This window comes from Leptinotarsa decemlineata, unplaced genomic scaffold (genome assembly GCF_025532065.1).
Source record: "Leptinotarsa decemlineata unplaced genomic scaffold, Ldec_3_MD MMD2_tig00000010_RagTag_RagTag, whole genome shotgun sequence".
In the NCBI taxonomy this organism is placed as follows: domain Eukaryota; kingdom Metazoa; phylum Arthropoda; class Insecta; order Coleoptera; family Chrysomelidae; genus Leptinotarsa; species Leptinotarsa decemlineata.
The window spans coordinates 1,260,980-1,277,101 of record NW_027412538.1 but is presented as its reverse complement, the minus strand read 5'-3'; the positions used below and the strand labels follow the sequence as shown (position 1 = coordinate 1,277,101).

At 34.2% G+C, this 16,122-nt stretch overlaps 1 protein-coding gene across 4 annotated transcripts in view; it reads left to right on the top strand.

The window, feature by feature from the left end:
• Positions 1-16,122, top strand: part of wrd (Protein phosphatase regulatory B subunit well-rounded) — a 49,551-nt gene that overhangs the window by 8,041 nt on the left and 25,388 nt on the right. The window lies entirely within an intron of this gene.

The following is a 16,122-nucleotide window of genomic DNA, read 5'->3' as shown; positions in this document are numbered from 1 at the left end:
ATCATCGTCAATCCAAGATGGCCGCAGCTACAAAATGGCGCAAATATATTTTCCACAACTACCTCAATATGGACAGCAAATGATAGGGCTTGATTAGTAGAATAGTAGTACCCCAGGTCTAGTACTAGAGTGCCACCAAGATTTAGCCAAAGCCTCGGTAGATAATAACATTATCCTGAGGTGGATTAAAGGGCACGGCAGGAATGAAGTTAATCGCATTGCCGACTCTTTAGCCAAGGAAGCGGCTGGACTAAGAATTTTAGGACCCAGTGGCACTTAAGGCCTGATGACTTTGACATTAAGGAACTAGCCAAATGATCACCCTGTGCGACCCTGAGAAACTGGGGCCGAAGAAATATCTGGCGATGACCAAGAAAAACCTTTGCTTAACAGTAGGATTTCTGGTTAGCCACTGTCAACTAAGGAAACACCTCCATAATATGGGGCTAGTGGACACACCTCTATGCAGGATGTGTGAATAGGAAGATGAAACTGTCAGGCATGTCCTATGCGAGTGTCCGTCAATAAGAGAGGGTGTGTTCGGCGAGTCTTGGCCTACACCTGCCGATATAAAGGAGATGTCTTACAGTGACCCGTCCACATTCTTGGAAAGGATAGGATGGACGATGACCTAGGACTAGGAGGACAACACCTCGGGAGGATGTACAATGGGTCACATGTGGCCTAAGTGCTGTGGGCCTACGCTCACCTTCCCTACTCTACAGATACAGACATACATTTTTTTTTTCAATAAAACCGTTTAACATAAAAAAATCACTTAATTTATTTTCCGTTTCTATACCACGAATAGGTGAGCTACCGATTAACTGCATATTACGTATGTTGTATGCTTTCGATTAGACCAGGGGTCTCCAAACTTTGAAGCCTTCGGGCCATAATGCTTTTTTCAGTTTGTTCCAAGGGCCAGTTTCTGCCCTTAACTATATTTCTAGACTAGGATAGTCGCAAAGTGCGTGACCTAAGCAAACTTACGCTTTTTTTGCATTTCAATTATTTTTGTGTATTGTGACACAACGACATCTAGTGGCGAGTAGTGGTACTATGTACTATCTTTTTCAGCTACCCGCTAGGTGGCATTAGGCGTAATTAAATATTTGGAATTACCGCGTTGGTTCGAGAAAGTTCTGGTTCTAGCTAGTGTATTCCGATCACCTCGAGATGGCAGTAATAATCGCATATAAAAAGGCTAGCGGCGCAACTGCGGGATAGTCTGCGTAGGAAAGGCGTAGGAAGCGAAACTGTCTATTGTGAAATTAAGTAACACCCGTCAGTAAAAGTATTTTGATTTGACTTATTGTTTTTATGTGTGATTTGTTAATATGGAAAAGAAGCGAAAAATCGACAGTGAATGCAGAACGTTCCAAGAAAAATGGAACTTTCAGTGTTTTGTGATTGAGTCCAGTAATAAGGCGCTATGTTTAATTTGTAATGAAACCATAGCTGTTCTCAAAGACTATAACATTAAACGAAACTATGAATCGAAACATCTTCAAAATTACTCCAAGTACACAGGAAGTTTGCGGAAGGAAAAATTTGAAGCTTTGAAACGCGTTCTCAAATCGCAGCAATCTTTGTTCACCAAAGCGAATACTGAACAAGAGTCTGCAACTCGCGCCAGCTTTCGTGTGGCTCTTGAAATCGGAAAACGTGGCAAACCATTCACCGATGGAGAAATGATAAAAGAATGCTTGATTGCAGTAGCCGAAGAAATATGCCCCGAAAAGGTAAATTTATTTAAAACTGTCAGTTTGTCAGCACCGTGGCTCGGAGGATGCAAGACATCGCAGAAAATATATTATCTCAACTGTCTGACAAAAATGGACATCATGAGTGGTTTTCTCTATCATTAGATGAGTCAACGGATGTGTCAGATACTGCTCAGGTGTTGATTTTTATTCGCGGAGTAGATAAAAGCTATGAAGTGTATGAAGAACTTCTTGATATTGATAGTATTCAACGGTACGACAACTGGGGCAGATATTTTTAAGGGAGTTGAAAATGCCATTAATAGAAAGAACCTTCTATGGAGAAATTTGAAATCTATAACAACTGATGGAGGCAAAAATATGTATGGTAAAAATAAAGGAGTGGTTGCACTTGTATCAAAGACTGTAGAAAATGATGGTGGTTCAAAAACATTAGTCTTACATTGTATTCATCAACAGTCCTTGTGCGGGAAATGTTTGGATATGTCTGAAGTTCTAAAACCAGTCATATCAGTTGTTAACTTCATCAGATCCACTGCGCTGAATCACCGACAATTCCGCGAGTTTATTCAACAGATTGGAGAAAATGATTTACCATATCAAGCTGTCGTACGCTGGCTTAGTTGTGGAAAAGTCCTTAAGCGCTTTTTTGAACTTCGAGCAGAGATCGACATTTTTTTAAATGAGAGGCAGCGCCCTTTTGCCGATTTAGAAAAAAGTAAATGGATGTGGAAGTTAGCCTTTTATGTCGATTTGACAAATCATATGAACGAACTGAATTTGAGATTGCAAGGAGAAAATCGGCTTCTCCCTGATTTATACACCAATATCAAATTCTTTAGGCAGAAAATAATACTATTTCAATCGTAATTACGTAAAAAATGTTTCACACATTTTGAAACATGAGAGTGAATTTCCCGTCAATTTTGCAATCGAAACTTTGAGTGCTTTGAAGATAAATTTTGATACTCGTTTTTCATATTTTGATGTCATTGCGAATGAAATTAAGCTTTTTCAAAATCCTTTTGATTCTGACATTGAAATCCTGGCTCCGGAAGTCCAAATGGAAATTATTGATTTACGGTGCAGTGATATGCTTAAGAACAAATATCAAAATTCATCTTTGTTGGAATTTTATAAGAGTCTTCCACTGGAACAATTTGATAATTTGCATAAATTTGCTCGTGGGTTGTTTTCTGTTTTTAGTACTACTTACTTGTGTGAGAAAACGTTTTCCAAGATGAAGTACACAAAGAATGTTTACAGATCTCAATTAACCGATGAGCATCTTAAATCTCTTTTGATAATTGGTACAAGTAAAATTGATCCACAACTACAAAGTATTGTCGGTGGAAAATCACAATTACATAAATCTCATTAGTGTTTTTGTTTTACTCTGATTCATTTCAATTATTTGTTAGTTATTAATATGCTTAAACTTAGATACTTAAGTTAAGTTTTCTTTGTCATCATTTCTGTCGTTAAGTTTTACCTTGCAAGAAAATAAAGCCGAGTAATTATCATTCTGTGTTTTCTTCTTCAACTTATCACAGCGATAGTAACAACAATTAGGTAATCATTGGCTGTCGCGGGCCAGATTGGTGACAGTAAATCATTGGCTGTCGCGGGCCGGATTGATGACACTGGCGGGCCGGATTTGGCCCGCGGGCCGTAGTTTGGAGACCCCTGGATTAGACTATGAATCGTTTGGCAACCGAGACAGTTAAATTTGGAAAAAATAATCATTTTTTTATAACTTTAACTGATTATAGCCATGAACATTTTTTTACTACAACCGTATTATTACGGGTTGACAAACATATTTTATTTGTTAAACCCAGGGTCGTAGCGAAAAGAAATATCAGGGGGGGACGGAATCCAAATTTTTCCTGCCCCACCAGCAACATTTCCCAACTTTCGAAAAAATGAAAGCCGAGGGATTAGTTACTATTATAATATATTAATTTTCTTACTTAGCTATCCAAAGATTGGTTGAATGCCTATGCCCGTTAAAGTATGCACAAACAAAAATAAATTTTGGTGATTATAAAAATAATAATGGGACAAGGACCAAGGTCCTTGGTCTTCTACCAAAATAATAATGGGACAAGGACCAAGGTCCTTGGTCTTCTACCATATCCACCATGTATAGGAATATTCAATACAAATGAAAGGAAACAACACTTAAATAATATTGTACTTATTGTTTTCTACTATTTTTTTTTCTATTTTCACGGTTTTGGGAATTTTGTTCAGGACTGTTCTCTTACTTGGGGGAAATGAAACTTTTTTTGAAGTTTTCAAACAACAAAAAGAATTTCAAAGTATGGGATCTCCAAGTTATTCATGTTGGAAAATCTCAACCTTCTCCCGGTTCTTTCCCTTTTCTTATTACCTCATCCTTTCTTTTCTCATTTCCATTTTTTTAATTTTTATTAATTTCTTTACTATTATTTTTTTCTATCTTCACGGGCCAAAATTCCCCAACTTTTTTCCAAGTCGAAAAAGCAGGGGGGAGGTTCCCCCATCCCCCCATCGCGACGGCCCTGGTTAAACCATAATTTTCACCCGGTTATCAAATTGGTGAAGGTCGATATTACTTGGGAACCTCTACTATGTGTATGTTATATCAAAACTAAACAACTGACACTTAAAGGTATTTCCCATATTATGGCTTATTTAAAGGTGACAGTAGGTTAATTACAAAAATCTCATCGACATGTTGAGATGTATATTTAATTATTAGTGTGAAGTTACCCACAACTTTTCATCCACAGTTTATGACGAAGGACAATCGAACAGGGTTTAGAATGAGATTTGCGAACAGTGTTGCCAGATTGCAAGTATTAATAATTTCACGTGTATTTTGATGTTATCATTTTAAAAACACGATATATTATTGAAACATGTCGAATAAATGAGTCAGCATTCTACATTAACTCATTATATCAGCCAACTGTCCGTATACAAGCAGTAATACCGAAAAAAATGTAAAATAAGAGTAAATCATTATTCAGGAAAAATTCATTTGTACCGAAACAGGTAGCGAATGAGAACTGGAAAAATAGTTTCTCGGTAAAAATTTTATGACTTGTAAAAAGTACGTCATTTGAAATATCCTGCGTTAAACAATACCGAATGCCCAGGAAAGACTCATCCACAAAATATCAAATTTCTCACTGATCAAAAATAGTTTGTTGACGAAAATTTCAGAATTAATTCAGCGAAAGTATATCTATCGACGTGCTGAAACAGATTTGCGTACCATACGTTCCTTCGGTGCAAAAAAAAAGTTCCGTATATTCGGAACTGAATTACTCATGAAAGTCAAATTTCTCACTTATCAAAAATAGTTTGTCGATGAAAATTTCAGGATATATCCTTCTAAAGTATATATATCGACGTGCTGAAACAGATTTGTGTACCATACGTTCCTTGGGTGCGAAAAAAAATAGTTCCATATATTCGGAACTGAATAACTCAAAAAAAGTAAAATTTCTCACATCAAAAATAGTTTGTCGATGAAAATTTCACAATATATTCTTCTGAAGTATATCTATCGACGTGCTCAAACAGATTTGCGTACCATACGTTCCTTGGGTGCGAAAAAAATAGTTCCGTATATTCGGACCTGAATTACTCAAAAAAAGTCAAATTTCTCATTTATCAAAAATAGTTTGTCGATGAAAGTTTCAGAATATATTCTTCTGAAGTATATCTATCGACGTGCTGAAACAGATTTGCGTACCATACGTTCCTTCGGTGCAGAAAAAAGTTCCATATATTCGGAACTGAATTACTCATAAAAGTCAAATTTCTGACTTATCAAAAATAGTTTGTCGATGAAAATTTCAGAATATATTCTTCTAAAGTATATCTATCGACGTGCTGAAACAGATTTGCGTACCATACGTTCCTTGGGTGCAAAAAAAAAGTTCCGTATATTCGGAACTGAATTACTCATGAAAGTCAAATTTCTCACTTATCAAAAATAGTTTGTCTATGGAAATTCCAGAATATATTCTCCTGAAGTATATCTATCGACGTGTTGAAACAGATTTCCGTACCATACGTTCCTTCGGTGCAAAAAAAAAAGTTCCGTATATTCGGAACTGAATTACTCATGAAAGTCAAATTTCTCACTTATCAAAAATAGTTTGTCGATAAAAGTTTCAGAATATATCCTTCCAAAGTATATCTATCGACGTGCCTAAACAGATTTGCGTACCATACGTTCCTTCGGTGCGAAAAAAAAAAAGTTCCATATATTCGGAACTGAATTACTCATAAAAGTCAAATTTCTGACTTATCAAAAATAGTTAGTCGATGAAAATTTCAGAATATATCCTTCCAAAGTATATCTATCGACGTGTCCAAACAGATTTGCGTACCATACGTTCCTTCGGTGCAAAAAAAAAGTTCCGTATATTCGGAACTGAATTACTCATAAAAGTCAAATTTCTCACTGATCAAAAATAGTTTGTTGTCGAAAATTTCAGAATTTATTCAGCGAAAGTATATCTATCGACGTATTGAAACAGATTTGCGTACCATTCGTTTCTTGGGCGCGAAAAAAAATAATTCCATATATTCGGAACTGAATTACCTATGAAAGTCAAATGTCTCACTTATCAAAAATAGTTTGTCGATGAAAGTTCCAGAATATATTCTTCTGAAGTATATCTATCGACGTGCTGAAACAGATTTGCGTACCATACGTTCCTTCGGTGCAAAAAAAAGTTCCGTATATTCGGAACTAAATTACTCATGAAAGTCAAATTTCTGACTTATCAAAAATAGTTTGTCGATGAAAATTTCAGAATATATTCTTCTAAAGTATACCTATCGACGTGGCCGAACAGATTTGCGTACCATATGTTCCTTGGGTGCGAAAAAAAATACTTCCATATATTCGGAACTGAATTACTAAAAAAGTAAAATTTCTCACTTATCAAAAATAGTTTGTCGTTGAAAGTTTCAGAATATATTCTTCTAAAGTATATCTATCGACGTGCTGAAACAGATTTGCGTATCATACGTTCCTTCGGTGCAAAAAAAAATACTTCCATATATTCGGAACTGAAATACTCAAAAAAGTCAAATTTCTCACTTATCAAAAATAGTTTGTCTATGGAAATTCCAGAATATATTCTCCTGAAGTATATCTATCGACGTGTTGAAACAGATTTCCGTACCATACGTTCCTTCGGTGCAAAAAAAAAAGTTCCGTATATTCGGAACTGAATTACTCATGAAAGTCAAATTTCTCACTTATCAAAAATAGTTTGTCGATAAAAGTTTCAGAATATATCCTTCCAAAGTATATCTATCGACGTGCCTAAACAGATTTGCGTACCATACGTTCCTTCGGTGCGAAAAAAAAAAAGTTCCATATATTCGGAACTGAATTACTCATAAAAGTCAAATTTCTGACTTATCAAAAATAGTTAGTCGATGAAAATTTCAGAATATATCCTTCCAAAGTATATCTATCGACGTGTCCAAACAGATTTGCGTACCATACGTTCCTTCGGTGCAAAAAAAAAGTTCCGTATATTCGGAACTGAATTACTCATAAAAGTCAAATTTCTCACTGATCAAAAATAGTTTGTTGTCGAAAATTTCAGAATTTATTCAGCGAAAGTATATCTATCGACGTATTGAAACAGATTTGCGTACCATTCGTTTCTTGGGCGCGAAAAAAAATAATTCCATATATTCGGAACTGAATTACCTATGAAAGTCAAATGTCTCACTTATCAAAAATAGTTTGTCGATGAAAGTTCCAGAATATATTCTTCTGAAGTATATCTATCGACGTGCTGAAACAGATTTGCGTACCATACGTTCCTTCGGTGCAAAAAAAAGTTCCGTATATTCGGAACTAAATTACTCATGAAAGTCAAATTTCTGACTTATCAAAAATAGTTTGTCGATGAAAATTTCAGAATATATTCTTCTAAAGTATACCTATCGACGTGGCCGAACAGATTTGCGTACCATATGTTCCTTGGGTGCGAAAAAAAATACTTCCATATATTCGGAACTGAATTACTAAAAAAGTAAAATTTCTCACTTATCAAAAATAGTTTGTCGTTGAAAGTTTCAGAATATATTCTTCTAAAGTATATCTATCGACGTGCTGAAACAGATTTGCGTATCATACGTTCCTTCGGTGCAAAAAAAAATACTTCCATATATTCGGAACTGAAATACTCAAAAAAAGTCAAATTTCTCACTTATCAAAAATAGTTTGTCGATGAAAATTCCAGGATATATTCTTCTATAGTATATCTATCGACGTGCCCAGATAGATTTGCGTACCATACGTTTCTTGGGTGCGAAAAAAAATACTTCCATATATTCGGAACTGAATTACTCAAAAAAGTCAAATTTCTCACTTATCAAAAATAGTTTGTCGCACCCAAGGAACGTATGGTACGCAAATCTTTTTCATCACGTCGATAGATATACTTTGTGAGAATATATTCTGAAATTTTCATCGACAAACTATTCTTGATAAGTGAGAAATTTGACTTTTATGAGTATTTCAGTTCCGAATATACGGAAGTTTTTCTTTCGCACCGAAGGAACGTATGGTATGCAAATATGTTCTGGCACGTCGATGAATATACTTTCAAAGAATACATTCTGAAATATTCATCGACAAACTATTTTTGATAAGTGAGAAATTTGACTTTTATGAGTAATTCAGTTCCGAATATATGGAAGTATTTTTTTTCGCACCCAAGGAACGTATGGTACGCAAATCTGTTTGGGCACGTCGATAGATATACCTTAGAAGGATATATTCTGAAACTTTCATCGACAAACTATTTTTGATAAGTGAGAAATTTGACTTTTTTGAGTAATTCAGTTCCGAATATATGGAAGTATTTTTTTTCGCACCCAAGGAACGTATGGTACGCAAATCTGTTCAGGCACGTCGATAGATATACTTCAGAAGAATATATTGTGCAATTTTCATCGAAAAACTATTTTTGATAAGTGAGAAATTTGACTTTTTTTGAGATATTCAGTTCCGAATATATGGAACTATTTATTTTCGCACCCAAGGAACGTATGGTACACAAATCTTTTTCAGCACGTCGATAGATATACTTCGGCAGAATATATTCTGAAACTTTCATCAACAAACTATTCTTGATATGTGAGAAATTTGACTTTTATGAGTAATTCAGTTCCGAATATACGGAACTTTTTCTTTCGCACCGAAGGAACGTATGGTACGCAAATATGTTCTGGCACGTCGATAGATATACTTTAGAAGGATATATTCTGATACTTTCATCGACAAACTATTTTTGATAAGTGAGAAATTTGACTTTCTTGAGTTATTCAGTTCCGAATATATGGAAGTATTTTTTTTCGCACCCAAGGAACGTATGGTACGCAAATCTGTTTGGGCACGTCGATAGATATACTTTAGAAGAATACATTCTGAAATTTTCATCGACAAACTATTCTTGATAAGTGAGAAATTTGACTTTTATGAGTAATTTTTTTTCGCACCCAAGGAACATATGGTACACAAATCTTCTTCAGCACGTCGATAGATATACTTTAGAAGAATATATTCTGAAATTTTCATCGACAAACTATTCTTGATAAGTGAGAAATTTGACTTTTATGAGTAATTCAGTTCCGAATATACGGAACTTTTTCTTTCGCACCGAAGGAACGTATGGTACGCAAATATGTTCCGGCACGTCGATGAATATACTTTCAAAGAATATATTCTGAAATTTTCATCGACAAACTATTTTTGATAAATGAGAAATTTGACTCTCTTTGAGTATTTCAGGTCCGAATATAAGGAACTATTTTTTTTCGCACCCAAGGAACGTATGGTACGCAAATCTGTTTGGGCACGTCGATAGATATACTTTAAAAGAATACATTCTGAAATTTCCATCGACAAACTATTCTTGATTAGTGGGAAATTTGACTTTTATGAGTAATTCAGTTCCGAATATACGGAACTTTTTCTTTCGCACCGAAGGAACGTATGGTACGCAAATATGTTCCGGCACGTCGATGAATATACTTTCAAAAAATATATTCTGAAATTTTCATCGACAAACTATTTTTGATAAATGAGAAATTTGACTCTCTTTGAGTATTTCAGGTCCGAATATAAGGAACTATTTTTTTTTCGCACCCAAGAAACGAATGGTACGCAAATCTGTTTGGGCACGTCGATAGATATACCTTAGAAGGATATATTCTGAAACTTTCATCGACAAACTATTTTTGATAAGTGAGAAATTTGACTTTTATGAGTAATTCAGTTCCGAATATATGGAAGTATTTTTTTTCGCACCCAAGGAACGTATGGTACGCAAATCTGTTTGGGCACGTCGATAGATATACCTTAGAAGGATATATTCTGAAACTTTCATCGACAAACTATTTTTGATAAGTGAGAAATTTGACTTTTTTGAGTAATTCAGTTCCGAATATATGGAAGTATTTTTTTTCGCACCCAAGGAACGTATGGTACGCAAATCTGTTCAGGCACGTCGATAGATATACTTCAGAAGAATATATTGTGCAATTTTCATCGAAAAACTATTTTTGATAAGTGAGAAATTTGACTTTTTTTGAGATATTCAGTTCCGAATATATGGAACTATTTATTTTCGCACCCAAGGAACGTATGGTACACAAATCTTTTTCAGCACGTCGATAGATATACTTCGGCAGAATATATTCTGAAACTTTCATCAACAAACTATTCTTGATATGTGAGAAATTTGACTTTTATGAGTAATTCAGTTCCGAATATACGGAACTTTTTCTTTCGCACCGAAGGAACGTATGGTACGCAAATATGTTCTGGCACGTCGATAGATATACTTTAGAAGGATATATTCTGATACTTTCATCGACAAACTATTTTTGATAAGTGAGAAATTTGACTTTCTTGAGTTATTCAGTTCCGAATATATGGAAGTATTTTTTTTCGCACCCAAGGAACGTATGGTACGCAAATCTGTTTGGGCACGTCGATAGATATACTTTAGAAGAATACATTCTGAAATTTTCATCGACAAACTATTCTTGATAAGTGAGAAATTTGACTTTTATGAGTAATTTTTTTTCGCACCCAAGGAACATATGGTACACAAATCTTCTTCAGCACGTCGATAGATATACTTTAGAAGAATATATTCTGAAATTTTCATCGACAAACTATTCTTGATAAGTGAGAAATTTGACTTTTATGAGTAATTCAGTTCCGAATATACGGAACTTTTTCTTTCGCACCGAAGGAACGTATGGTACGCAAATATGTTCCGGCACGTCGATGAATATACTTTCAAAGAATATATTCTGAAATTTTCATCGACAAACTATTTTTGATAAATGAGAAATTTGACTCTCTTTGAGTATTTCAGGTCCGAATATAAGGAACTATTTTTTTTCGCACCCAAGGAACGTATGGTACGCAAATCTGTTTGGGCACGTCGATAGATATACTTTAAAAGAATACATTCTGAAATTTCCATCGACAAACTATTCTTGATTAGTGGGAAATTTGACTTTTATGAGTAATTCAGTTCCGAATATACGGAACTTTTTCTTTCGCACCGAAGGAACGTATGGTACGCAAATATGTTCCGGCACGTCGATGAATATACTTTCAAAAAATATATTCTGAAATTTTCATCGACAAACTATTTTTGATAAATGAGAAATTTGACTCTCTTTGAGTATTTCAGGTCCGAATATAAGGAACTATTTTTTTTTCGCACCCAAGGAACGTATGGTACGCAAATCTGTTTGGGCACGTCGATAGATATGCTTTAAAAGAATACATTCTGAAATTTCCATCGACAAACTATTCTTGATTAGTGGGAAATTTGACTTTTATGAGAAATTCAGTTCCGAATATACGGAACTTTTTCTTTCGCACCGAAGGAACGTATGGTACGCAAATATGTTCCGGCACGTCGATGAATATACTTTCAAAGAATATATTCTGAAATTTTCATCGACAAACTATTTTTGATAAATGAGAAATTTGACTCTCTTTGAGTATTTCAGGTCCGAATATAAGGAACTTTTTTTTTTCGCACGCAAGGAACGCATGGTACGCAAATCTGTTTGGGCACGTCGATAGATATACTTCAGAAGAATATATTGTGGAATTTTCATCGACAAACTATTTTTGATAAGTGAGAAATTTGACTTTCATGAGTAATTCAGTTCCGAATATACGGAACTTTTTTTTTGCACCGAAGGAACGTATGGTACGCAAATCTGTTTCAGCACGTCGATAGATATACTTCAGAAGAATATATTGTGGAATTTTTATCGACAAACTATTTTTGATAAGTGAGAAATTTGACTTTCATGAGTAATTCAGTTCCGAATATATGGAATTATTTTTATTCGCACCCAAGGAACGTATGGTACGCAAATCTGTTTGAACACGTCGATAGATATACTTCGGAAGAATATATCCTGAAATTTTGATCGACAAATTATTTTTGATAAGTGAGAAATTTGACTTTTTTTGAGTAATTCAGTTCCGAATATACGGAACTATTTTTTTTCGCACCCAAGGAACGTATGGTACGCAAATCTGTTCAGGCACGTCGATAGATATACTTCAGAAGAATATATTGTGCAATTTTCATCGACAAACTATTTTTGATAAGTGAGAAATTTGACTTTTTTTGAGATATTCAGTTCCGAATATACGGAACTATTTTTTTTCGCACCCAAGGAACGTAGGTATGGTACGCAAATCTGTTCAGGCACGTCGATAGATATACTTCAGAAGGATATATTCTGAAATTTTCATCGACAAACTATTTTTCATAAGTGAGAAATTTGACTTTTTTTGAATAATTCAGTTCCGAATATATGGAACTATTTTTTTTCCCACCCAAGAAACGAATGGTACGCAAATCTGTTTCAGCACGTCGATAGATATACTTTCGCTGAATTGATTCTGAAATTTTCGTCAACAAACTATTTTTGATCAGTGAGAAATTCGATATTTTGTGGATGAGTCTTTCCTGGGCATTCGGTATTGTTTAACGCAGGATATTTCAAATGACATACTTTTCACAAGTCAGAAAATTTTTACCGAGAAACTATTTTTCCAGTTCTCATTCGCTACATGTTTCGGTACAAATAAATTTTTCCTGAATAATATTTTACTCTTATTTCACATTTTTTTCGGTATTACTGCTTGTATACATTTATTCGACATGTTTCAATAATATATCGTGTTTTTAAAATGATAACATCAAAATACAGGTAAAATTATTAATATTTGCAATCTGGCAACACTGTTCGCAAATCTCATTCTAAACCCTGTTCGATTGTCCTTCGTCATAAACTGTGGATGAAAAGTTGTGGGTAACTTCACACTAATTATTTAATTACGTAACATTTCCGCTCCCAATTCTGCAATTAAATGCATATTAGTAGGTACGTAGGCTTTAGTTTGATTACATCAATGTATCGATTTACCTAATATTTCCTTACACCCCTTGGGGTGACAATGTTCTATAGATCGATTTCATGCTTCGTACGGTTTGTGATCATGTTCTACAACACACGTATTTCACGTTTGATGCGATGTATATCTTCAACTCTTCACGTCTTCCTCGTCGCCTTACCAGGTGGTGTTCACGAGGTGGGTGCATGCGCTTTGACCCTCTTCCTTTCGATTAATCCATATCGTGGAGTTTATCTAGCGCGGCGATGCCGAGTTTAACAAGAATTCCGATACATGTGTTCCTGGGCCTAAGATAGTTGCTATGCTCATTTGAACAATTGAAAAATGCGTATTTGAACATTGTAAATGCGTATAAATAAATCACTGCACGCTGATATGTTCCAACGTTCGTTGGAAACTGAAACTGTATTTCATTAGAGGAAACTCAAGGTATCTGTATTTGTTAAAAACAACCATAAAACTATGAATTATATTTTGTGGGCCAGGTACCGATTTAGTAATTTTACAAAGAAAAATATATTTCACATACTTTCATTTAGTATCTCAAAATCTACTGTATTTCGTTTCCTAATAGTGTGAATTAGTAACATTTTGTCCATCCTTCCTATTTGCACGGTTTTACTTATTACAATCCTCTCCATCATCTGATAAATCAATTAATTGATGGAATGTTTTTTTGAATAGTTTTCATTAACCTAGTAATGATATCTTTAGTATTTCTTGAAATTATTCTATCTGAATATCATAAGATCCTAGACTATTATTTTTTTGTAAGATTTTTTTAATTACCTTTGATAGAGAAAATATAGTTGTTATTAACTGTGGGCAAAGTCTTTGCGTACTTGTCGTAATATTGTTACGTTTTCCCCGTAGGTTGACCAATAATTGACTACAATGAATAATCGTACTTAACTTTATTTCATACAACAAACACTTCAACTATTATTTGAACGCCTGTCGCCTTCCTAGATCGCTTCGCGTACCGCACTGTAGCTTCCACTTGACTATGTCGATATGCTCAAGGCTAGCGTTTATATATCGTAATCGAATGCAGTAGAAGTTCCATCGAAATCGGTAGCATTATTCTCGCTGCTTCTAGAGCGGCACGGAACATCGTATATTCTTGCGCTCTCAGCTACGTCACGATTGGTTTATGGCTACCAGTGGCGGCCGACGTTATTTTCTTTAGGGCATGATTTACAACAATATATTTTTTGTTTTTGTTGGTTTTCATTTAGTTTTCTTGAATTCATTTTTGAGTCCCGATCGGATTTAGTAACTTTTATTGACAGGCGAAATCAGTTGAATAGATCTGTTGTTAAGTGTTTGATCGGGGAAATAGGTGTTACTTTATAGGTAAAGGACTATTATGTAGTTCTGGCGTTTAGAATTGATCCGAATTTGACTTTTGACATTTTTTAAAAATATTCACACATCTGGAATAGCCCTTTTAACCAAGTTATTTGATCGTGAATGTTTTGGATTAGATGTTATGTGTTGAACATTCCATTCATATACAAAACATTTGAATGAATGTGAGGTCATTCGAAGGCCATTATCAAACAATAAATATCAGTTTTTATGAAGCACTGTTTGGAACCTTTGGTGTAGTAATGAATATTACTGGAGGAAGGAGGAAGTTTAATCTTCCTCTTGAAGATGATCACTTGGTGATCGAAACACATGTCGAGGTGTTAAAAATAACGATTTGGTGTTGGGAAGGAACTCCAGTAATATTCAATAAATATCAGGTATGCCCTGTCTAGAAAATATGTTTTTTGATTGGATACTGGAGAAAGATCATTAGGTATGTCATATAATTTTTTTCTGTGGGTTTTTATTTTTTTTTTAATTTTTCTATGTGATACTTTCAAATTTTCTATGATGAAAAATATTTGATGACCCAGTCATCGATTGTAGATACTAACAATCGAAACGTCGTGAACTAACGTGACTTTCATTTCTTTATTTTTATTTATTTTTGTATTTTATTTCACTATTATTTCATTTCAGGTTTATTTTGAATTGAAGGGGTTACATTTTTAGGAGTGATTAATTTTTGGTAAAGTTTTTAGCTTTCTACTACTCCATCTTGATACAAAAAACAAGGATGAGGGAATCTTTCAAGGAAAAGAAGGAAGTAATCAATTTCAAAATAAGTAACTCTATACATGGATGTGTAGATCATGCAAAGAAGTAACTTTCAGACACAAACTGAAAGAAAAATTAGTCCTCCTGAAACAGCTACTCTCATATAAACATTGAATTACACGAAAGAAAAAAGAACAAAGTATTTGTTTCGAAAGAATTTTTTCCTTTCGTGTAATTCAATGTTTATATGAAAGTAGCTGTTTCAGGAGGACTTTCTTTCAGTTTGTGTCTGAAAGTTACTTCTTTGCATGATCTACACATCCATGTATAGAGTTACTTATTTTGAAATTGATTACTTCCTTCCTTTCCTTGGAAGATTCCCTCATCCTTGTTTTTTGTATCAAGATGGAGTAGTAGAAAGCCAAAAACTTTCTTTCCCAAAAAAGGTTTATTTTGGTTAATATAATTGTTATTTTCAGCTATTCTTTTTTAATTCTTCTTTTTAGTTGTTTCAGGGATTTCAAATCATTTTATATAGTAGACAATGGAAGTCCAAACTAGTGAAATTCATTATGAAACATTGTCTATCACCTTCAAACAAAAATCAAATTGTTGATTCAATTCATCAAAATTAGAATCATTTAAATTTCCTTAGTGTTTATCGGCTGAAATTATTTAAGAACCTGATTTATCAACAGTAGTGATATTTCTCAAAAATGTTTGTTATATTTTTTGTGTCAGAAAATAACTTGCAGAACGGAACGAATTTTGGTTCAAGGTGTAGCTTGTCAAATATAGGAAGAG